Raw genomic sequence first — 26,422 nt, forward strand, 5'->3', positions numbered from 1 at the left:
GTCAATACTAAATTCAGATCAGTATTTAAATCATCAGAAATACCTTTTAAGGTATTAGATGTCCTAGGGTAAAACTTAAGCACTTTTGCAAATGAATTATTTTTTTGAAAACACCAATAAAATAATTTTTAAAATAAGTTTATTCATTTATTACTAAGAAACAATATTTTTCTTTAATCCTATCTCATTAAAATCCACTTTTTTTCCAGTATATGGACAATGAGAATCAGGGCTTAGCCATGATATGTCACTCTCTTTAGATACTTGATGTACTGATTTTGCCTAACACCCTTCATTTACTGTCAGAGCCAAGACTGTCCACTTCTTGGCCTGGTCTACTGACCTTACGATTTGCGAGTCTATTTCTTTCCACATTTTTGTGACACTTGAAGAGTTTAAAGGAGAATGGAAGTGAACCGATCTCATTAAACATAATTAAGCATGTACAGACTCTGCTCTAAAGAAATTATAATGCCAAGTCAATCTTGTGCTACCTTTTAACCTGAATGCAGCACCTTGGACCGCTGGGCCATCCTGACAACATGCTACCTTCTCACCTAAAAAGCAGTATTTCCTCAAGTCTGAGCTTCAGTTAATCATTAGGATAGCCTGATAGACAAGATTTCATTCACTCATGAGCTTATTACCTACAAAATGCCTGGTCCACATGATATCATTCATGACATCTCAGAGGTTATTAATTAATTTAAAAGTTCTTAAGAATTAAAGAAAAAAATTTACAATTTTTGTTCTTGTAGAAGCTAAACTACTCAGAAGTTCAGAAACTATTATTCTCACAACACAAACACACATACATGCACACACAAACGCACGCACCACCTGGTGGGGATTGACTCCTTCATGTTTGCTTTAAATATATCTTATATTCCTCTGAATATTTACACAAATAATTTAGAAAACAACTGAAACAGTAGCTTTTTTTTTGAAACAGTAGTTTTTGAGACTAAGAATCCCTGATAAGTTAAAACTTCTGAGATCCTCAGAAATGACTACAACTCTCATTGTGCTTAAAACCTATGAATTGTCTTTAAAAATTTCAGAATGTCAACTCCTGTGACATCTTAGCCAAGTAAATGTGAAATCAAAGTGCCAGAGCCCATCTATAGGGAAATGTATTTAATTTTATTCTTTCAAAAATTATTTTATATTATTTTTTCACACATGTTCACTCTAATTTCTTCCTACAAATTTTTTTCTTATAATTTATTTGTGATAATAGATTGTCTCTATCAAAACAGTTGTTTGCCTCTGTCTTTTCAATGACTCCATTGTGAACAGTCTTTTTTTTCTTGACAAGAATGGGAGTAAGCTCAGTAACACGAACGGCAAATAAAATACAGGTGTGGACCCAGGTAAGTGCACTATTGTAGACACCAGTTTTATTATTTATATTATTTTAAAATTTATATATATATTTATAATATACAATTGCATCTTTGCTATGTAGGTGTAGCTAACCTTCCATGTCCTTCTTTCTCCCAAAGTTTTTTTCCATGCCTTTGCTAAAAAGCTAGTTTCATGACTAATCCACACCTGCAGCCTGAGGTTAGTGTGGGGGATGAGACTCTGAGACAGATTTTCCTTCCTCAGAGGCTAGAAAATTGAAGAATGACTCAAAGGAGTTGTAGATAGACCTCAAAGGGCAGAGACACATACCACATAAATTATAATCTGGGTACAGTTAGTCTCTTGGCCAGAAATCTCTGTAGCTTGTACAGTAGTTATATGGAAACTGGTGAGGAGGCAATTGCAGTAAGGAGTATAAGTGAAAGGAGTTTAGATATACTTAGAATGTGAATTATTTATACATTGGCAATATTGACCACATTTTATTCTGTCCCATAATGTTTTCTTTCATCTTTTGACCAAAGATGAACTCTAAGAGTTGATGAACAATAAATATTATATTAACATGACTTAGGTTAATATTGCTTAATTCATGGCTATGTGGTGAAATCTGACTGGATTTCCTTCATGAGAACTATGCCACTCAAAAGAGAAAGTTCCTATGACTTGTACTGCTTTATTTCTTTTATAGGACAGGATTCTCTTTTCTTTTTCTCTTTCATTCTCTCTAGAGCTCTATATGGCCTCTAATTATATACCATTTAAACTTATTTCTATTATGTTTGCATTTCTTACTTAATATCATTATAGCTTGGTTTTTATTTCAATTTTAGTTTTGAAGCCATTCTTTTTAGAGAACATTGACATTCTCATTTAGATCAATTGCTCTTCATGTCTGCATAATATCTTTCATACTAAAATTGCTTTCATTGGAATCTTAAGCTATTTCTACATTTTTTGATATGTCACTTTTTTCTTTTTATTGGCTTTCTTTGTCCATTTGCAGGATTAAATCAACATTTTGTTTTATTTTGTTTCTAGATTTCTTTCCAGAAAGAAAACACATGAGTCCATATTTTGAGCCTTTACGTGACTGAATATGAGTTTATCTTTTGAGCTTAATTGATGGATGTGCTTGATATAATCCTAAAGGAGAAAAACCATTTGCACTCACACCTTTAAAGGTCAGCTCCTCTATAGTCTAGAATTCATTCTTACCAATCAAAAATCTTATTCCTTTTTAATTGTAAGGATAGTTTTAAAAATTCCCTCTCTCCATCCTTACAAATATTTAAGGCATTCTAAATATAGTCTTCTTTAAAATAATAATAACTAAGTCCAAGGATATCAATTTGTTATTACAAAAAATATTCTGTAGTAAATCTCATCAAAACTTAGTTGAACACAAGAGTCATGATTCTTATGGTTTTGGAGGTCAGTGAAGGGATAGCTCATCTCTGCCATGTTTGGCTGAATAACTCTGCTCTGCTGCATAAACCTCCCTTCTTCCTGGGTGTACTCACTTCTCTAGATATGCTTTCCTAATGCCACTGCCAGGAGCACAATATTACAAGTCCAAGTGCTCAAGTATTTTTCAAGCCATAAGACATTCCACACATACCATTGTTACACTGGCCAAAGTAAGTCTCATGGCAGTACTGAAAGTTAAGGAGCAGGAACATACACTTTACTCCATTAATGGGAGAAATTGCAAACACAAATGGGAAATATCATGGACTGTGATAAGGGGGAAGATTTGGGGCCATAAAGAAAATCCACCGTTGAGTAAGGATTCCCTTTTCCCTCAAATATGGCACAATGCTCAGTGTTCTTTTTGTTTTCAGCATTTATAAATGTCTTTTAGCTCTGGGTAATTTTCTTGCGTCTTTTCTGCATTTATTGAGATGGTGATATGATTTAATTTTTTTTAATTTAGAAATTAAATTTAATGGGTGACATTGGTCCATAGGAACACATTGCTTTCAGGTATACATCTCCATAGCATGTGAACTATTCATTGCATTATGTGCTTTTTTTTTTTTTTTTTACTGTTTTTTTTAACATTTTTTTAAAATTTTTTTTATTTTATTTATTCATTTTTAGAGAGGACAGAGAGAGGGAGAGAGAGAGACAGAGAGGGAGAGAGAGGAGAGACAGAGAGAAAGAAGGGGGGAGGAGCTGGAAGCATCAACTCCCATATGTGCCTTGACCAGGCAAGCCCAGGGTTTTGAACCGGTGACCTCAGCATTTCCAGGTCGACGCTTTATCCACTGTGCCACCACAGGTCAGGCCGCATTATGTGCTTTTTATCCTTCATTCTGTTAATGTAATGTTTCATAGTTATTGATTTGTATGTGTTGAACCATCTTTGAATCCTAGGAATAAATCTCACTTGATCACATAACATGATCTTTTTATATACTATTAAATTTATTTTTACATTTATTTTGCTAAAGATTTTTATCTCTTTCAGCAGAGCTATTGGTCTGTAATTTTTTTAAAAAGAGTTTTAAGAATTTGAGAAGAATTGATTCTTTTTAAAATATTTGATAGAATTCATCAGTGAAACCATCTGGCTCCAAGCTTTTCTTTATCAGGATATTTTTGTTTGCTGACTCAATTCCCTTAGTCATTATTAGTTAGTTCAGATTTTTTAATTCTTTGTGATCCTCCCTTTTATCCATGAATTGAAATATTAATACTTTCCCTCTCTATTTTTCATATTTGTTGTTTTATCTTGAAATGTGTCTTAATTTGAAAAGTGTTATAAACTGTGTCTTAGAATCTTCTAGAATCATAAAAGGACTTTGTCACAGTTCTGTAGCATGATTTCCCTACTTTATCCTGGACAGTTGATTGATCCATCAGATCAGAATGGAGAAAGGCAAGGTGTTTTTTTTTTCTCCAGAGCATGCTTGTCTCTTCATTGTTTCCATAGTGATGCTGCAATAAGCATGAAAAAAAATATTGATGAGAGATGGAGAGAGAAAGAGAAAGAAAGAAAGAGGCATTAAGGGAAGGAAGAAAAAAAGAAGAAAGGAAAGAAGGAAAAAGGAAAGAAGGAAGGAAGGAAGGAAGGAAGGAAGGAAGGAAGGAAGGAAGGAAGGAAGGAAGGAAGGAAGGAAGGAAGGAAGGAAAGGAGGGAGGGAGAAAAGAAAGAATAAAAGAAGAAGCAAAGGTGAAAGCAAGACAAATCTGCTGTGGTTGGTCCACTACAGGAAGTCTCAGGGAGCTACGCGATAAGTGAATATAGATGCTTACAGCTGAAATTTGACTAATAAAATTGGCTCAGAGAAAAATGCTTCTTTAGAAAAACCAAAACAAATGTATAAGTGAGACGGAAAAGTACTGGAAAGGCAAAAAAGAGAAAATCACCCTAAAATAGGATAATCTCTAATGGGTTGTGTTGATGTTTAAAAATTGGATGTAAGCTGGTTTTGGTTTTGTTTTTTTTTTAGAAAAAGCACACACACACATATATATTGCTACTTAGAGTAGCTAAGTGCCCTAAGGAATTGAGCAAATGAGAACAGCTAAAGTAGGAAATACTGAACACTAAAAGCCAATTATGTTAAATTTAAAATAAACACATTTCAAACAGATTGTCCAATAGTATACACATGTGGTATGTCTAACTAATCATATGTAGTGTGTAATTTGTTATTGAAAGCATTTAAAGGTTTAAGGAATAGTTATGTGTGTGTATGTGTGTGTGTGTTTTGTTCAAGACACTTAACCACTCTCTTTTCCATTGGTTCATTTGTTGAATAATAAAAAACCCTTACATGTCTTAGGGTTTTATTAACTCATAACTGATAATGTCCTTTTATTTTCTCTAGTCTTACTAGAATACAAATTATTCTGCTTGTTTTTATCTATATTTAGAGGAAGCTTCCCAAAATACTGATTATGAAAGTTTAATCACTACATAAAGAATTCAAGATTTAAATGAAATGCCTGATTCTGTCATTCAGAACCTCATAACATGATTCTACTTTACTTAGCCAAATTATTTCCTAATTTAAATATGCAAGTCTTCCTGTTACCTTCTCAGTGCCTTGATTATTACAAAATGCACATGCTTTTTCATGTAACCTCTCTGGAATAACATGACTAATCTTCAAGGCATACATAACCTTCTCTACAAAACCTCTCTTGAGCATTTAAGCTCCTAATGATTTCTGCATAGGTGTTAGAATGATAAAGAAAATGAAAAAGGGGGCTTTGCCTTCCATAAGTTTAGAATCTATTTGAGCAATTGAAATATATGCCCATAAAATCAAGTGAATAATAATGCATATATGATGAAAATATAGGAGAGCTATGGAATTTCGGATACATCCATTGTGAACATATTTATTAAACATATTAAGATATTTTAATCCTAATAAGGCACCTATTTTCAACACCATATTTTAGAAAATAAAAGCACATACTGGAAGATTTTTAATATGGCTCAGAAAGGCATCATGACTTGTAAAAATCCAGACACACATCCTTATAAATTAGTCTCTTACTTTGGAATGACAGTAATAATACTAGTATAAACTCAAGTGGGCTTTAGAGTTTTACCTACAAACAACCAACACAGAAAAATGCCATTTATATTCTCTCATTTTCATGAAGCAAGGTACAGATAGAAGAAACAATTGACAAATAATTAAAGCCTTTTACCTTTTAAAAAACTTATTTTTAATTTTAACTCAAATCTTTCCTTTTCCCTGATAATGCTAAAATTTATTTTTTAATTGGAAAAACTAAAAGAAGGAATGATGAGGTCAGATGACACCATTATCAGCTTGGAACCCAAGTCCATTACACCTATTCTAAATAGCTTCCATTTCCCTGTGGAGGTTTTAGAACCTCCAGACACTGAAGCTTAATTAAATTGAGAGAATTTTAGTGGCTCATTCCTTTAGCTGACTGTATAGAGAAAAAGCTCTTTTCCATGGACCCAGTTTTCTTGGAGCTTGGTAGGGCACTCTGACTAATCTTAGCCAATCAACTGTGAACAGAGTGACATGTGTTTTCCTGGCCCTCCAGCTTTCTCGTCTTATGTTATGACAGAGTTGCAGCTAAAGAGGGTGGGGCATCTGTCAGCCAGTCCTGGAAAAACAGTGTGGAGCAAACAGTGCCATGGTCCTTTGGCATGTCTCTGAGCCAGGTATTACCTCATTGTTTCACACCATGGTGACTTTATCACTGCAACTTCTACTAATTATAGATGACAAATACATTGTGTGTGGGTGTGTGAGTGACTCTGCATCCTTGTGTGCCTCTGTGCGGTGTGGTATGTTTGTTGTGGGTGGGACAGAATCTCAATGTTAGAAATGAAGCTGGAGGAAAAGCTTTGCTCTGAAGAATCAACAACTGGAGCTCCCCTAGACAGACTGAGATTATTATATGCAAAACAGCAGGTCAACTGGAATGGTTCTCAGAGGTGCCAGGCTACTTGTTGCTATGGTTTAGGTTTAAAAATTAAAATAGTTACCATGTTTAAGAAGGGCTTTATAAAACAAGTGCAGCATTTATTATAGCAAATGTCTGATTAATTATCAGAATAAATAATCTTGGGAACAAGAGTTTTAAATAATGTAATTTTTTAAACTTCTTTCCACTATAACTAGAAAAATTATGGAGGTAAGTACATGTGACCTTAGTTTCAGGTCATATTTCATAGGTCCAAGTTAATGAAAACACATAAATTAATAGTTAACAAACTAGCAAAGTGTGTACAAATACCATCTACTATTAGAAGAATTCAATAGACTCAGGGAAACAAGGTAGGCAAATACATGGAAGAATTTACAGGAAAAATGGTTATTCATGATTCCCTAGCTCTACTTGATGAAGGTATGAGTCACATCTCTATGACCAACATAATAAAAGGGAAATTGCAGAGTTTCAGCACAGAAAGGTAAAAAGGAAACCCCACAGGGCATTTGTGCAACCTATATAGAACTCCTCACTGAAAATCTGTATTTAGGGCTCCCCCAGTCTAGGAATGGCCAGTAATCCCATGACCTTAGTGGTGACTATTGCAAGAATACAAGCCAGGAGCATGTCCACTGGAATTTCTGTTCTTAAAATCATCAATATATATGACAGTAGACAAGGTATGGAGGTCTGACAGGACCCTTCTTGAGTAGTTACTGTTGAATGGGAGTTAGCATGTTTTATGATCTTTTTAGTTGAAAGAAAACCTTTTTGTTGTTGTTGGTTTTCTTTCCTTTCTATTTGCTTTGAGCCCAACTTGACATATTATATTTCCAAATGTTTTGCTGATATTTTTCCAAACACTTGTAATTCATAAATGACTGTTTCAACTCAAAAAGGGTAAAAATTAGACAATCATGTTAACATATTGTGCTGTCTAATTTCATGCCTGTGGCATGCTATCATGCAATTTATTCTGGTTTTACAAATCAGTATTTACCTTCTGTTCCATTACAGATATACATTTGGTAAGACATCCTGATTGGAAATGTCAGGATTTTTGAATCTAATTAGTATAATTGCTTAGACAAGAAGGCTATTGTTGAGTATATTACCTAGGTAACCACAAGAGTGGTGGTTGTAAAGACTCTGAGTCTCTTGACATATAGAAGCATCTGTGAAGATGAAACCCTGAGAAAAATGCCAGACACTTGTCAAAGACCTTTATATTTTTTTCTAATATCATTCACTCTAAAAAAAATTATAAAGCTGCACTTCAGATTCTTCTGCTCTAATTGTGAGTCCAGGCATGTTTGAGTCAATCTTTGTTTAAACTGTGTTTAAACTCAGCTAAATCTTAAATTTGACAGTCAAACATAGCTCAGCATCCGCTGACCTCTGTGTAGCCCACTGCGGTAGGAAAGATGGACATCATATATATGTTTTATTTTGGGGGAGAATGCAGAAAACTGAGGTTGACAGTGTTGAAGTCAAGCTATTTTTTAAGAACTTACTTCAAAATTGCCAATAATGTGACAGAAATTCACTACTGTTTTTCTGCAAAAGACGTAGTTTTAGAAACAAACTTATAGAACAATGTTTAACTGCATATTTTCTCACCAACTGCCATTGGCCTGGAATTCCAGATAGACAAAACGTGCACAATACATATTAGACACTTTTAATATTTTATTTGGTTTATCAAATCAGGAAAGCTATTGACTAAAAGTGAGGTAGGAGAACATGTAATTGATGTATTTCAGATTAAAGTGGCACTGGTTGATGTGACTTGTTTGCTCCCAGCCCCATAAGAGGATCCCAGCTGTCTTGTGACTTGCAGCTCCTTCCTGGGAAGTAAAATACACCTCTTTTTCCCATTGTCATGCTGGCTGTATGACTTTTTATGAGTTTCTGTGACATTAGAGAATAAACTCAAATTTTGACTGTCTGGGTTGTCTTGACCTTTAGCTTTTCTCATGAGAATAGAATGTCCCAGATAAAGGATGCTTCTACCTGGTTCTGAATGAGCAGCCACAGGGCAGAATCACAGCCTGGGCTAGAGCCACAGAACCACCCTGACACATAGCCCACAGGTAATCCCAGTGAGCTCGGTAAGTCATCTGTGGCCAGCCTCTGACATTTGGGGAAGTATTGAATTTTGGCAAAGGTACTTGTGTCTAGAGACCTGTGGGGACCCTTCCACCTCTTTGCTGCTGCACCACCTGCATGACCAGACTGTGGTTACTGCAAACTCTCAGTGCTTGCCTTTGTTTTTTAATGATTTTATAATCTTTCACTTAAATCTTTCCATGGTCAAACCTTAGCTCCTCTCTCACTTTTCTAAGCCAAGTTTTCTTCCTGGTTACAGGTTAGAAGAAAAAGAAGTTGATTAACATTAGGGAACTTGGGTTAGGGTCTAGTTCTGCCTTGTTGACTCTTTTACCTGTTTTCTTGGTTTTCATCCCAAAATTATGTATGCAAAGTTGAACTGAACCTTTGCTAGGCTCTACATGTGTGTTTTTCCAACTGTACCAACTGTAATGAATCTTCCTTCCTTCAACTCTTATTCACTGGATCCCACATTTAATACCAGTAACCTTAGAAATGCAAACTTAAATGAGACAACTCCATTTTTGGCCATATTTTCCATTGTATTAGGCTATTCATTCATAAATAATGTAAACTTCATAACCATGGGAAGGTCTTCTTAATTATTTTCTCCCTTTGCAATTACAGATCACCTACTGGGTGGTGCCATTGTTGTTGGATTAATTGATTAATGAGATAGATGTGTGAGCTGATGAAAGCCAGAGTCCTGTATGAAGATATTAGCTGAGATACATTTCTCTGATTAGTTTTCTGCCCCTCATTCCTGTGTGGCTAAGAAGACAGCCATCAGCACACTGCTCATGAAAGCAGTAAGTTTTTACTGGAGGGAGACAAAGAGGTTGGGGGAGGGAATCACTGGTTTGGGGCCAGCAGCACTTCCAAGCATTGGAAACCCACTGAATATTTGAAAGAAGAGAAAATAGTGCAAACAAGAGTAAATCTGGGTTGGGAGGTGGGTTTACAACTTTGCTAAAGATCTGTCACAAATTTGTAACTACAATGTATCAGTAAGATCTGGCCATGGTTTCATTAAGCTGGTTGCCTTTCATAGCAGTTCAATAATTGGGAACTGGTCAATGTGGTATTAGATTAGTAATCATTAAATAGGTTGGCTTGTAATTAGGTAAACTTGGCTCCTCTGAGCTGGAGTTCCTCTTGCATAGACTGATTCACAGATAGCTAGTTAAATGGCCTATGGGGTTTAGCATATTTACATTTCTGTTTTTCACTAAAAGCTCATCATTTAAGGAGGGATTTTGTGTGGTATTTTGGGGCTATTCCATTTCAACTATTTTCAAGTGTGTTTGACATTTTTCCCCACATAGCACAATGTTTTTGCAACAGGTACTCTGGAGCAACTCCATGAAATAACTTTCCTGATGAGCCAAGAATCTAAGATCTCAAGTACTAGAAAATAATGAAAAAAGGGCACTTACAGGTGGACTTATTTGTGCTCCACTATAAAATGAAGGTGCATGACAAGAAATTTGTAAGAGCAGCTCCACAGATGTTCTTCCAGCAGTTATTTCAAGGGGGGGGGCAGATGGGACAAAATGATGGAACAGGGAGGAAGTCACTGGGCATCGGTAAATGCCGGATAATGCAGAAGACTATATATGTCACTAATAAGTAAATACAGTGTGTCTGTAAAGTCATGGTGCACTTTTGACTGGTCACAGGAAAGCAACAAAAGATGATAGAAATGTGAAATCTGCACCATATAAAAGGAAAACTCTCCCAGTTTTATACCTATTCAGTGCAGTTCTATGTGGGCTCACACACAGACTTTTTAGGGCTCCTTAGGTAGCTATCCCGTATAGCCTCTACAGACTCGTCACTGATTGATGGCCAGTTTGGGCCATCACAGAATGGGGTTTCTCCACCAAACTGCCGGTTTCCTTCAACTGCTTATCCCACCAAGTAATGTTATTCCTATGTGGTGGCGCTTCATTATAAACGCGCCGATATTCACGTTGCACTTTGGTCACAGATTCGAATTAGTGAGCTACAGAACACACTGAACTTTCCTCTGTTCTGTCCACATCTTGACTGGCATGGCCATGGGCTGCTCCACTGTATACACGGTGTTACATCATCATCTGCGCATGTGCACATGCTGTCACATCATCCTACAGAAACTGGGAGTGTTTTCCTTTTATTTGGTCCAGATTTCACATTTCTATCATCTTTTGTCGCTTTCCTGTGACCGGTCAAAAGTGCACCATGAGTTTACGGACACACTGTAGTGTAAATGCACTGGGAAGCCAAGCAACAATGATGCCTCTGCAATGCTAGCGAAGAGCCTGGAAGACTCACCTGCCAGTCTTGGTGACTGAGAGTTGAACAGGGTCTATGTCACATAAAGAATGAGGTATTGAAAGACCTGCACCAACGGTTCGCAAAGAGACCAAGTATAACTTCAGAACTTTACGTGAGGACTGTGTTGTTTATCTTTCTTGTTAAAAAAGAAACATTGGATAAACTAATTGCAAAGACAGGTGAGCAAACTTTATGATTTAAATTTTATTAAATCCATTCTACTTAGATTTATCTTAGATACTTGCATTTCACATTTAAGGCAAAAGATTAAACCTGAAAGTCAATTCAAAGAGGTGTTATATACTGTATAATGTGTTCTCACCAGGTGTGATGATAGCTGGGAGGCCTGAGGATAGAGGAGGTCCCCGTGCTTGAGGACAGCTGTGGCCAAGGAGTCAACAGACCATCCCCAAACTAGGGCAAAGATATCATCATCTCAAGTAGGAAAACCTTTACCTGTGGCTGAATGGGATCAGTGGAATCTTTATCTGCAGTTATTTAAATCATGTGCTGTTTTATAATTTTACAATTTGGCCTCAGGAACTTTTATACTGTCACTTCTATCTACAGAAAATTGAAATAAAGAGACATTCTGCATAAAAATAAACATGGGTGGGCAAAAGTAAGTTTATAGTTGTTCATATGGAAAATAACACAATCATTAATAAATAACAATACAAGAATAAATCATGTGTTTTGCATACTCAAAACTGTAAACCTAAATTTGCCCACTCCTGTTTTTTGTTTTTTAGGTTTTTTTGTGTTGTTGAAGTTAAAATCAGGGAAGCAGACAGACAGACTCCCGCATGCACCCGACTGGGATTCACCTGGCATGCTCACCAGGGGGCGATGCTCTGCCCATCTGGGCCGTTGCTCTGTTGTGGCTAGAGCCATTCTAGTGCCTGAGGCAGAGGCCATGGAGCCATCCTCAGTGCCCAGGCCAACTTTGCTCCAATGGAGCTTTGGCTGCAGGAGAGGAAGAGAGAGATAGAGAGAGGAAAAAGAGGGTGAAGGGTGGAGAAGCAGATGGGTGCTCCTCCTGTGTGCCTTGACCAAGATTTGAACCCAGGGCTTCCACACGCCAGGCTGATGCTCTCACGCATTCTTCAAAGCAATACTATTTATATGCCTCTACTGCTGAGCCAACCGGCCAGGGCTGGCCCACTCCTGTTTTGACCAAGTTGTTCCACAGCTAAAGTTTCTGTACTGTTTGAAAAGTTGATTATGAGATTGAAACAAAGCTTAAATAGTTCATATCTCAGGGGCAAATAAATGTCTGGGCCAATGTAATTGTGTCAGTACAGGGAAACTATGGTAAGGGCAAGGTAAAAAAATGATGACTTTTGAAATACAAGTAGAAAACTTAATGGTGTTTTGGTGATAGGAACAGCAAGTTTTATTCTCTGCCCAGAAATCTCCACAGAAGACAAATTTCTGATGAAGGAGTGCTCCTAAGAGTATGGTGTGAAATGTCAGCTTTATACTAATGGTCACTGCAAATCACTCCTGGGTCTGCAGAATCTACTAGGCGCACAATTGGCAAATATACTTGGGAGAAAGATCTCTGATTGAGTGCTGTGTTGGTATACAAAATAGCACTTATTTTCTTTCTAAACAAAAAGGGAGACATTTTTGGCAGGAAAAAAAATCTAGAAGAAAACATTGGAAAGTGGACAACCCCCTTCTCTTAAAATGTATATTTTTTTCTGGCTTTTTGAGACTATGTGAATGAATCTGTTAGATATACTTACATCAGCTCCTGTTTTATACTAATAATATTTGTATTTAAAAGACAATCACCTTTAAAAAAAACAGGGCTAAGGGAGTAATTCTACCAATAACGTACAGCTCAGCAGTGCTCTGGGCAGAAGTGTGGCACATCCGGGAATGAGAGCATAATCTGTCTTCCTGTGTTTCCGCAGAACAGGATGGCCTCTGACTGTTAAAGGCCCTTTCTGAAGAGTGTTCCTCTACCTTCCTTTTTAAAGAGTATTTTGGCAGGTTCTCATTTCCGGCTGAGTGGTTCTGCTACCCTGGTTCCCATCCGGTAATTGTTATTGAGTTCTGCTGTTTTGCTCTTCAGAACCAGGGTATTTTATGAGACTTGTATTTGTTACTTCATGTTTTAGAAGTTCAGAACAGTATCAGGTGAATAAATTTTTTCTAAAAGAAAAATTATGCTAGATTTTTTCTTGTCTCACTTACTGATAAGAGGGACTACTTCCATGCTCTTTTTTTTTAAAGGGAGTTTAAATCAATTTATCATGCCATTTCCCTGAAATATCTGATAGAATTATATGATGGCACGGTGTCTGTCTGAATGCAATGCACATGTAAATAGTATTATGAAATTGAGGTGAGAGGTAGCTGAATTTCCTCATTTGTCTGTCATTATATTAGGCACCAACTTAATGCAGTCTTCCTTATTTCATTTGAGCAATATCCTCACAGCTTTTTCCAACTCTTCAGACTGCCAGGAAATAAAATTCCATTTCACATTTAGACTCCATCATCCCATCAAACAAAGCAAATACCGTGGCCTTTGTAAGAACAGAGGATGCACAGATTTTCATGAACCAGGGTCACATCATGTTTCCCACAACCTCCTGTCAGTGACTGGTCTTCAGTGATTAGGTTATAACATGTATTTAATCTGCTCTGGCACCAACAACATAGAGCACATACCATGTAGGGTTTCAGCTTTCTCAAGAACACAAAAATTAGAACAAGAAAAAAAATTTAAATTATTTAGGGAAAAAAAGGTATTTCAGGGATTTAAAATTCTTAGTTCCAGAATTGTGTTACTATTAAAAGTAATAAACATTCAAGATGATATTAAAGCTGCAATCAAGACAGTGTGGTATTCTTGAAAGAATAGACAAATGTAATACTGGAATAGAATAGAAAGCCCAAAATAGACCCACGTAAATATAGGCAATTGATCTTTGACAAAAGGGCAGAAGGCAATACAACAGAGCAAAGGTTTCTTTTTTTTTTGAACAAATGGTGCTGGGACAACCAGACATCCACATTAAAAAAATTTTTTTTAAGTTGAATCTAAACACAGATCTTACTGCTGCTGCACAAAAATTAACTCTAAATAAATCATAGACCTAAATTTAAAACACAAAACTATAGCTCACAAAAATTAGGGCATATCTTATAACTCCATATTCATTTTGAAATATCCCCTAATTTTTGTGAACTGTATATTAAACTCCTAGGAGATAACACAGGAGAAAACCTATATGACCTTGAGTACAATGATGAGTTTTTAGATACAACACCAATGGCATGTTCTATGAAAGAAAGGATTGATAAGCTGGGCTTCATTAAAATTAAACTCTTATGCTCTGTAAAAAACATTGTGGAGAAGATAAAAAGACAAACCACAGACTGGGAGAAAATATTTGTAAAACACAGATCAGATCAAAGACTATTTTCCAAAACATGCAAAGAATCTTAAAACTTTCCCATATAGAAACAGAAACCTGATTAACAAATGGGCCAGAGCCCTTCACAGACACATCACACACGCACAAAAATATTCATGTGGAGCACATGAAAAGACACTCCATATCTTATGTCATTGGAGAAATGAAAATTTAAAACAATGAGATACCACTACACATCTCTTAGAAGGGCAAAAATCCTGAACACTGATGACACCAAATGCTGATGAGGATGTGGAGCCACAGGGACTCTCATTCATTGCTGATGGCAATTCAAAATGGTGCAGCCACTTTGGAAGACAGTTGGGCAGTTTCCTACAAACTCTTACTATATGATCCAGCAGTTGTACTCCTCAGTACTTATCCAAAGGAATTGAAAATGTATTGTCACACAAAAATCTGCACATGGCTATTAAGCATAGACATTTATTCATAAATGTCAAAACTTAGAAGCAACCAGGATGCCCTTTAGTATGTAAATGACAAATAAATTGTGGTCCATCTAGCAGTAGAATCTTACTCAGTGGTAACAAGAAATGAGCTGTCAAATCATGAAAATACATGGAGAAACCTTAAGTGAACATCTCTAAAGTGAAAGAAGCCAGTCTGAAAAGACTACTTATGGTGTGATTCCAATTTGGTGACATTCTGGAAAAGTTGACTTTGGAAAAAGTAAAAACATCAGTGGTTTCCAGGGGCAGAAAGGATAGGAGTAATAATTAGAGCACAGAGGATTTTTTTTACAGCATTGAAACTACTCCATATGACAGAATAATGATGGTTTCATTTAATTATATGTTTGTCCAAATGCATAGAATTTATAACACCGAGAGTGAGCCCTATTGTCTACTATGGACTCTGGTTGGTGATGACATGTCAATGTAAGTTCAAAGACTGTAACAAATGTTGCATCTGGTGGAGATGTTGATAATAGAAAAAGGAGGCTATACCTGTTTGGAGATCAGGAGATATAGGGAAAATCTGTACCCTCCCCTCAATTTTGCTGACCTAAAACTACTCTAAAATAGTTTATTGGCTCTGGCCAGTTTGCTCAGTAGTAGAACATGGGCCCACCGTGTGGATGTCCCAGGTTTGATTCCCAATCAGGGCACATAAGAGAAGTGACCATCTGCTTCTCCACTCCTCCTCCTTTCTCTTCTCTCCTCTCTCCTCTCTCTCTCTCTCTCTCTCTCTCTCTCTCTCCCTCTCTCTCTCTCTCTCTCTCTTTTTTTCCTCCTGCAGCCATGGCTTAATTGGAGCGAGTTGGCCCTGGCCACTGAGGATGGCTCCATGGCCTCTGCCTCAGATACTAAGAAGAGCTCAGTTGCTAAACAATGGAGCAACATCCCAGAAGGGCAGAGCATCACCCCGTAGTGGGCTTGCCAGATAGATCCCAGTCAGAGTGAATGCAGAAGTCTGTCTCTGCCTCCCGTTTTATTACTGAATTAAAAAAAAAAGTTTATTTTTACAAACATAATAAACATCAGAGTCATCATTTCTGATTGCTTCCTATAGACTTTCACTGGACAGTGAATCTCCATGCTGTTTCTCTTGGGCAGGTATTAATGCGGAGATGACAGTTTTCACTTTTAGGTGACAACAATATAATGACTCAGACTTTGGAACTGCACTCTACATAATTAATAACAGAAGAAAAATTTGGAACAACACATTGAACTTGGTTTTCATGTGAAAAGATCATGGTTTTCAGGTTTCTATTGCTGGTCAAACCACGTCAAGCTTGCCACTGGGCAAAGGAGCTGGTAACCTTTTTTTCCCCTTTAGCTTCTCAGAGGCATTTTTACTTGAGGCTGAATGCAGGACAGGGTGCAGTTGGTTGGGAGTTGCAATCACAAAACCTGCTTCAATAAGGTCAATCACTAAATTGATAAGATATAAAATTTATCACTTTGGATACTGGCTATGTTAGTATATTACCCAAAGCAGCAGGAGGAGGTATTTTCCTCACTTTATAACTGCTCTCCAGCAGTGCCACTGAGAACAGCATGGTGGGCAAAGACAGCAGGTGTGGAAGTGTGTGGCTTCTCGAAATTTAGAATAATAAGATGTTTTAGGAGATATTGTACATATAATAATAGTCAGTTTGTAAGTTTATTTGTAAAGAAAAAGCAAGGATAGAAGTAAAGATTTGTAGAGATTATAAATGATTTTAATATTTACTCTTACAACTTTACATTTAATGCACTTTATTATACATTTTAATATTTTATGGAGTTCCTAAAATGACTATGCTTTTTGTAATCAGAAAAATAATAATAAAATTTTATTCACATATATATTAATTTTCTTTATATATGAAATGTGGAAAATAATAATAAAATTTTATTGACATATATATTAATGTTCTTTATATATACAATTATTACACATATAATTTTCTTTTTATGTAAAATCTTTAAATATAAAATATTCTTTTATTTTGGTAAAGTGTCCAGGTATACATGTTATAAATATTATATAGGTATAACTATACAGGAAAAAATATGCTAATAGAAAAATATTTGTATGTAAATACAGAAATTATTGTTGTAAGTTGAACATGTAACACTAGTAGTGTACATCATTTCTGTATAAATATAACCATTCTAAATCAACTATTAAATATTCTTCATAACAAGTTTATTTTTTATATATGTCTTTCTTTAAGATTTGTACTAATTTTTTTGAAAATACTTTCTAAAATATTTTTCCCATTAGGCTGGTTTTATAATTTTGGGACTTGGTATAATATGGTAAACTAGGATTATAAGCTTTAATATACTTATTGTTATTTGCCTGCATTTATTATTGTAGTCTGACATCTATATCAGTACAAAATAAACTGCTATAATTTAGAGACATTTGTAGGAAAAGTCATAATTGGATAAAATAAAAATTACTTTGGCCCTGGCAGGTTGGCTCTGTGGTAGAGTGTTGGCTGCGTGTGTAAGTTTTTGCTTTGACTCCCAGGCAGGGCACACAGGAGAGGCACCATTTGTTTCTTCACCCTTCTCGCTTCTCTCTCTCTCTCTCTCTCTCTCTCTCCCCTTTTCTCTCTCTCATTCTTCCTCTCCTGTAGCCAAGGCATAATTGGAGCGAGTTGGCCCTGGGTGCTGAGGATGGCTCCATGGCCTCCACCGCAGGTGCTAAGAAGAGCTTGGTTGCTGAGTAATGAAGCAACACCCAGGTGGGCAGAGCATTCTCCCTAATGGGCTTGCCAGGTGGATCTGGTTGGGATGCATATGAGAGTCTGTCTCTGATTCCCCTCCTCTCACTGAATAAAAAAAATTCATTTTATATGTAGGATTCAGCAAAATGGAGGTCTTAGGGCAAACAATAAATAATGTCCATAACATCAGCTTTATGTGAAGTAATCAACATAAAGTTAGAAAGAGCAGGAAGACTCAGGAAGAGGCATGCTCTTTGAGTGAAGCCTGAAACCCACCTACCAGCATGGGCTGTTCTGAACAAATCTCATATGAAACCTCATAGAAATTGTATTTCGTACAATAACTTTGAGAAAGTCCAGGGAAGATACTGACATCAGTATAATTTATCAGGGAACAATGGACTTAACAAAATCATAATTTATAACATGTTATTGCAAATACTTACTTATAAACTTTGGAATTAAGTATGTAGCTCTCTACCCAAATACTTTCTCTTGTTCCATTACTGTTGGGAGTGGCTGTCCAAGATGAGCCAGCTTCCCCAGCACCTTTAGTTAGGCGTCTCTGTGCTCATGGGTGGTGAGTGAAATATTACACCTTTATAGGCCAGGCTCACTAGACCCCCAATGTTCCCTCTACCTCCTTCCCTGAGCACTGAGTGTCACTGACCAGGGTGATCATCAGGACTAAGTGAAACAGATGACAGAACAGCTTCTGGGTGTCTCCATGAAGTAAATACTGCTTACCCAAAGACATCAACAGGACTTCACTAATTAGACTGAGACCTTTCATTTACATTTACTTATAGTAATTATTCATTCATTCACCCTGCCCCTGTCCCTGTCACAGACTATGTGGTGAGGCCACTACAGATAATTAGAAGTTGAAGAACAGCTGTACGTGAAGTCTGCAGGGCAAGGGACTAAAGGGGCCAACTTACACTTTCTAACCAAACCTAAGCCTTTTCTAAGTTGTAAACATGCAATTCTCTGTTGGATTTAATGTTTTTATTAAAAAAAACATCCTGAATTATAACTAAAGAACATGGAAATCAGTACAGTGGAAATAATTTAATGTCATAGTCTCATTCTCTTATTTTTCATTAGTTTAGTGCCATGATTTCTTCTGGTTTTGGTGACTAATGTTATAATACTTCAGTATTTATTTTTTGCATACATCCTATGCACAAGGTCAAGTGACAGCAACATGGATGAGACAGGTCATGATGTGAAGACACTGTGAAGAGAAGAAATCAAAGGCTGCTGATAATTCATAAAATAGCAATGCTGGCGAAGGTGTCCACTCCTGCTAAGGACATTTAAAGTTTTAATCATTGCATTTCATTTGGGAGGGTGGTGACACAGTCTGGTGGTAAATGAATGTTTTTAAAAAGGACTTAGTGGCTTCAGAGTCTCTCTGGCAACAAATGAGGCACATTGGGAATGTGGGGAGGAGGACGGAAGATAAAGCCTCCTGGGACAATCGTGCCTGTGTTTCGTTAGTTTAGGGAACTGAGAGCACAACTTCTGTTCAAGAAGGCCAGCCTGTCCCTGACAGTTACATTCCAACACAGTCTGTCCCCTCCTTTCCTTTCCCAAATAGTGTTGTCATTACAATTTTCTTTGCTGCTCATTCATGCAAGCCAGAAGTACTGTGAGAAGCAGGGCACTGAACATGAGAAGTAAGTCTACAAGTGGGAAACAAGAAAAAAATAATAGAAACAATTTTCTAAAGGTATTATTTCACACTCAGTCCAGATGAATAAGCTATAGAAAGACGTGTTACATAGAACGTGACCAAATGCATGTCCCAGGCACAATTTCAGGCCCAGTGTTAACTTTGTGTACTTCATATCAAATGCTCATTTATTCATAATTTGTAAAGTCAATTTGGAGATTTGACCCATTGTTAATACATAAGTATGCCTCTCCTTCTCAATATTCCATTTCAATTTGTTAGGTCCATTCTGCTCCCCACAGTGAACGACACCACCACTTATTCAGTTCTTCAGTCCTGCTGCTTTAAGAATTTTTATGTTTCTTTTGTTTCCATGTGTAAACCCCAAACACCTGTGAATAGAGTGATTATCTCATTTCAAATAGATCGCTCTTTGCACAGCTCACACCTGATTCTACTCCAAGTCAACATCACATCCCACCTGGACTGTGGCACGTCTGGACTGACTCTCCTGTCTGCTGTCACCACTATTCAGGGTCTTCTCTTTATGCTGAAGCTAGAGAGGTCCTCACAAATAGAAGTCATTCAATGGTACTCATCTTCTCCATACTGCTAATAGCTGCACAGCTCAGAATAAAATAAGTATTTTATCTCAGTCTATAACCACCAACACAATGTAGCCAGCCCACCACCTCTTTGCTTTCATCTACCATTTCTCTCTTGTTCATTTGTTTTCACTCAATCTACTAGCTTCATTTTCTTTCCTTGATTAATGAGTATCAGAGATGATTGCTTGATCGTGCCATAAATTTTAATGCCATCTCTTGAATATCCCAGGGCAGGCTCCCACACTTCCCATAGGGCTGTGCTTTATGCATCACATCAGAGAAACTGCCAACATATAAACAAAGGTTGCCAAGCTCTAGTCTTATCTTCCAATATGATCCAACTTGTGCTTATTTTCTTCTAAAGCACTTATTATTTCCCTGGTATGTTAAATATGGCTTAGTCTACTGGTTAATAAGGCACCAAACTCAACTAAAATTGTATCCCTATGAGAGCAGACACATTGTCTTTCTTTTCTTTTTGTAACAACTGTTTCTTCAGCACCTAAAACAATGTTTGGCAAATGGTTAATAATTACTCGTCAATAATTCTGAGGAAATGATGTTCAATCATTTAGAAGGACAACATTTTTTTTAAATTGTAGTTTCTTTTAATCATACAGATTTTTCAGGCATAGCCTTGTATTTACCAATTTTTTAATTAAATTTACTGGAGTGACACTGTTAATAAAGTTATATACATTTCAAGTGTACAATTTTATAATATAGCATCTGTATATGGCATTGTGTTTCTCACTCAGAGTCAATTCTTCCATCACCATGGGTTTGAGCCCCTTTAGCCTCTCACACTTCCTCTGTCCCCTTCCGATTTCTACCCTTCTATTGTCTGCGTCTATATGAGTTTTTGTTTCTTTGTTTTGTTTGCTATTTGTTGCTTTGAGTTTTTATACCCCACATATGAGTGAAAGCATATGGTTCTTGATTTTTCCCATCTTAGTTATTTTTCTTAGCATGATATTCTCAAGGTCCATCCATGTTGTTGTAAATGGCAGTATTTTATCTTTTCTTATGTTTGAGTAATACTCCATTGTATATAAGTATGTACCACATCTTCTATATGTTTTGGTTGTTTCCATGTCTTGGCCACCATGAGAAATAATGCTATGGTGAACATAGGGGTACATACATCTTTACAAATAAGTGTTTTTTTAACATTTTCAGGTAGTTAACATAGGGGTACATATATCCTTATAAATAAATGTTTTCAAATTTTTTGGGTATATACCCAGAAGAGGGATTGCTGAATCATACGGTAACTCTATTCTTAATTTTTTGAGGAACTGCCATACTGTTTTCCATAATGGCTGTACCAGTTTACTTTCCTACCAGCAGTGAATGAGAGTTCCTTTTTCTCCACAACCTCTCCCACAATTCTTACTTGTCTTGTTGATAATAGCCATTCTAACAGGTGTGAGGTGGTGTCTCATTATAGTTTTGATTTGTATTTCCTTAATAGTGAAGTTGAGCATCATTTCATCTATCTGTTGGCCATTTGTATGTTTTTTTCAGGTCATCCGCCCATTTTTAATTGACTTGTTTGTTATTTTGTTATTAAGTTGTATGATTCCTTTATATATTTTGGATATTAACCCTTTATTGAAGGTGCCATTTGCAACTATTTTCTCCCATGTAATTTGTTGCCTTTTTGTATTATTAACAGTTTTTTTAGCTATGCAGAAGCTTTTCAGTTTGATATCATCCCATTCATTTATTTTTGCTTTTATTTCCTTGCCTGTGGATCAAATTCATGAAATCCTCTTTTTGACCAAGGTCCATAAGTTTAGTACCTATATTATCCCCTTCTTTCAAGTTTAATGTTTAAGTCTTGATCTGTGTTGAGTTAATTTTTGTATATTGTGATAAATAGCTATCTATTTCATTCTTTTATTTGTGGCTTTCCAATTCTCCCAACACCATATATTCAAGGAACTTTCTTTTCTCCACTATATGTATTTGGCTCTACCATTTCCTGTGAAATGACAAAAATATTTCCTTGGTGCCTTGTTAGCCTAATTAACCCTTTGAGTAGTGAGTTTTTTTAATGCTCACAGAACCCCAGTAGTAAGTTTTTTTTCCAAAAAATAAAATTAGTTTCAATTACAGCTTTATTAACTTAAAATCATGTTTGTTTGATAATCAATTTTTGTAAACAAGAAGAACATACATTTACCTTTTTTAAATTTTGCCTTACACATGTACAGTCATACTCTGGATGGTCAGGAAGCACGAGGATGTACATGAACGTTTGTACTGCTCAAAGGGCTAAATTAGGCTAACAATAGAGGATAGAAAAATTATAAATATAAATGGGAAGCAAAACAACAACAGGTTAACTGTGATTGATTAAAAGTACTTACTTTCTATTTTTAACAATTCTGCATTGTACTGATTATTTTAATAACCATGCACTGATTTACACAGGAAAACTTTTCTACACAGCAATATGCAAGCATGATATTTTGGGGTGGTACACATTGTCATAACTGGACGGAAACTTTACTATTTCTCTTCTCTCTGAAAGCTATAGAGATACAGGGGGTCCTTGGGTTATGACATAGTTCCATTCTTACGACAGTGATGTAACCCAAGTTTTTGTGTAAGTTGAAGCATACTCTAGTCTAGCCTATGTCATTTACTGTCCTAACACAGTTGTAAAATTATGTTCTATAATTTTACAAGAACATAAAAATACAACTAAGCCACAAAAAAAATGACAAAAAATTCCTTACCTTTATTCCTGTGGTTGGCTTGCACACTGGAAGGGCATTGCAAGGTGGGAGAGAGTGACCTATTGGGAGGAAGAAAGTTGAGAGACAGGAGAACCTGCAGAAGGTGCTGGAGATACTGGGTCAGGTGAATCAGGATTGCCTAAGGAACATGCAGGGAAAGCTGAAGATGATGCTACCTGTACTATAATAGGTCAATGGTCTCTAACCCCCGGGCTGCGGACCTGTACCAGTCCATGGGCTATTTGGTACCGATCCACAGAGAAAGAATAAATAACTTACATTATTTCTGTTTTATTTATATTTAAGTCTGAACGATGTTTTATTTTTTTTAAATTACCAGATTCCCTCTGTTACATTCGTCTAAGACTCACTCTTGATGCTTTTCTCGGTCACATGATACATTTATCCGTCCCACCCTAAAGGCTGGTCCATGAAAATATTTTCTGACATTAAACCGGTCCATGGCACAAAAAAGGTTGGGGGTCACTGCTATAGGTGTTTCAGCTAGAGAAGCAGCTGATGTAGAAGGTACAGGATTTGTTGTAGGCCTTTCTACCTTTTTAAAAAATTGTTCCAGGCTAGTCTGGAAGGTTGATGACTTCTCTTCAAACTAGTTTACCCACATAGTCCATAAGTACAATGCTAACGACATAAGCCAAAACATTCATGTCTCAATTTTTTAGTTTTTATGGGAGTGAGCGTCATAAATTCAAAACGTCGTATGTCAAGACTGTCGTAACCTGAGGACTCCCTCTATACAAGAAAAGAGTTTTTTTTGTGTGTATATTTGAGATTACAAATAAAAAACTTTCTTACATGTATACCTCATGCAATCAGGCTTCCACCAATCTCCCAGTTTTATGAGATGAGAATGGACCACTCGTCTGGACGCTCATTTGTACATAAGGATGTGTATTTGGCCATATTTAATTTAAAGTTTGACTAAATTGTGTAAGTGAGTCTCATCTCTACTGACAGACAAGTTCCTAGAAGGGAAAGATTCTAATTTAATTCCCCTGGTAGGCATCTCACTGAAATATTTGTTGAAGGAATCATCTCCTAAGTCTAATCTTTTAAAGTCAGATTCAAATTCCAAGAGACTTTGAATTTATTATATGATCTCAATTAATGGTCCACAGGACAATTTATACATGCAGGTTACTTTCTCCACAGCGTAAAAGCAAAGATTTCATTCAGAGGGTATTTTTTTGGGTTACCAAGTAACTACTTAAGGACAACAAACCCTGATAGATAATTAAAGCATCTTTTTATCTTCTTGTTAGTGTGAATTCTTTGTCTGATTTCCTCACAGCTGAGATACTTTGTTTACAGGTGTGCAACTAAAACTCACTGGTATTGTGGACATTTTGGGTATAGTGTTACATTACCTTGATGCCTATTGAAATCTTCAATTTTAGCAGGCAGGCATTCCTATTTAGGTCTGGCCACATATATTCTGGCTACTTTCCAGACTGTGGCTCAAATGCTGATTTTGGAAGCCTTTGCAATTCTCCCTGCTAATGTGCCATACCAAGGCTGACCTGAAATCTCTGTACAGCTTGTCACTGTAATTCAGTTCTCAAACCTTTGTGTTGGTTCTTATCAGGTCTGCAATCAGGGGGGTGCCTCAGACTTCATACACACTGCCTTAAAGAAGCCCTTTTCCCACTTATCCCCCTCCCAGGTCCTCCTCCTACTCTATCTGTAAGGGAAGAAAGCCCTGCGTTTATTACTGCCACACAGGTGCAGACAGGGGCTTCAGCCAGTTCCCTGCCAGCAATGAGCATGCTGAGGAAGGGGGTGAGTGCAGTCATTTCCTGGTGCTCAGTTTTGGGTTGGCTGGGTATTGTCGACTGTTTGTCTGGATGGCCACTCCTGGCAGGCTCCTTTGGCTAGACAAAGTATACAATTCGCAGGTCATTTTTCCATTTCTATACATTGCATTTGCAGGTCAAGAGCTTCTTCAGTCTGGGAAAAACAGAAGGCAGTGCTTTCCAGGTTCAAGGAATAAAAATGGAACTCACTACTGTCCTTTCTCTTATCTCAACACCCTTAGGCAGTCTGACTTTCTTATCTTCATCTTTAACAGTTTTGTGATATTTGTTTCTTATATATGGTCCAAAGTTTTTAATTATATTTATTTGCAAGAATTTGGTAAAATGCATTTACTCCATCTCTTCTGAAACTAGAAATCAAGTTGTCATATTTGAAATTATTTTTTGCACAACACAAACATTAAGACAGAAGATACTGTGACACCCAAAAGAAAAGAATAGATGAGATCATTAATTGCCTATAATTTTCTAATTTAAGACTTTTTTTTCTTTCTTTTTTTTTAGTTTTATACCTCTAAAACTGAAAGAAACAAGACACTGGGGAGGGGGAGAGTTGTTCTTGACTATTGTCTCCTCTTAGTGCTAAGACAGCTCAGTGGCTAGAAATAAAGAAAATCTCCATGACTTGGGATTAGAGCAGAAGCTTTTAGCTCAGAATTCAATGTCATCTTTAAGGGCAGGAAAGGGGGTGAGTCCAGAATGTGGGAGTGGAAGCAAGCTTGTGAGATGAGGGGTTTCACGTAGTTTCCAGGTCCTTTTCATCTTCTTCAGCTGTGCAGCCAAGTTACAAGATTTGTGGCGGTTCTGAGAAAGCTCCACACCCGCCCCCAAACACTGAAACTGGATTTAAACAGCACTGGAGAATGTTAGCTGTGGGACAGGAGTCTGAGTCCGCTGGGAAGCACACACCCCTCATTCTCCTTTCCTCAGCAAGAGGGACCCAAATCTGATTTAGAATGCAGTATACAAATACAATTGTGGTTTTAGGTAATTAACATTATGTTAACTGTTACCCTTCCTGGCTTTCTGCTTCTTCCTGCCTTACTAAGATTCTGGAATCACTTTATTTCTATGAACAAACTTATTTTGATGGGTCAGTTAGTTCAGATTTTGTTTGCCTGAAAATGTCTTTATTTGGTTTATTTTTAAAGTCTTTTTAAAATTATTCTAGTATAGAATTCTAGTTTTATTGTTTTTTATGAGTTTCAGTTAAAAGAAGCTATTCCATTGTCTTTAGACTCCCGTCTTTCATGTTTTAATCCCTTTAAAAATAATTTCTGATAAGTACTCTGGATAATTTTTAAGATAAGTCATTTGGTTTTTAAGGTTTTTATTCCCCTCCCTTTGTTTTATAAAGGGTAAACATTCTGTCTCAAGATGTGATTCTATTACATTTATTTGTCTTGGGGATGAATCTGATTTCTTAAATATATGAATTTATTTTTGTCAGATCTGAAAAAAATTTGAACAGCCTTTCTTCAAATATTGTGTCTGTTCTCTCTCTCTCTCTCTCTGTCTTCCTTCCTTATTATTCTGGGAATCAAATTAATGTATGCCCATGGCTTTTCACCAAGGTGCATATATACTTGTGACCCTTTTTCTGTGTTTTGCACCCAATTTATGGATATTCTCCTTTGTTTCTAACATGGTATTAAACACTTCAACTGCATTATCAGCATAACAATAATAATATTTAATTAC

The sequence above is a fragment of the Saccopteryx bilineata genome, chromosome 5 (assembly GCF_036850765.1).
Source record: "Saccopteryx bilineata isolate mSacBil1 chromosome 5, mSacBil1_pri_phased_curated, whole genome shotgun sequence".
NCBI lineage: Eukaryota > Metazoa > Chordata > Mammalia > Chiroptera > Emballonuridae > Saccopteryx > Saccopteryx bilineata.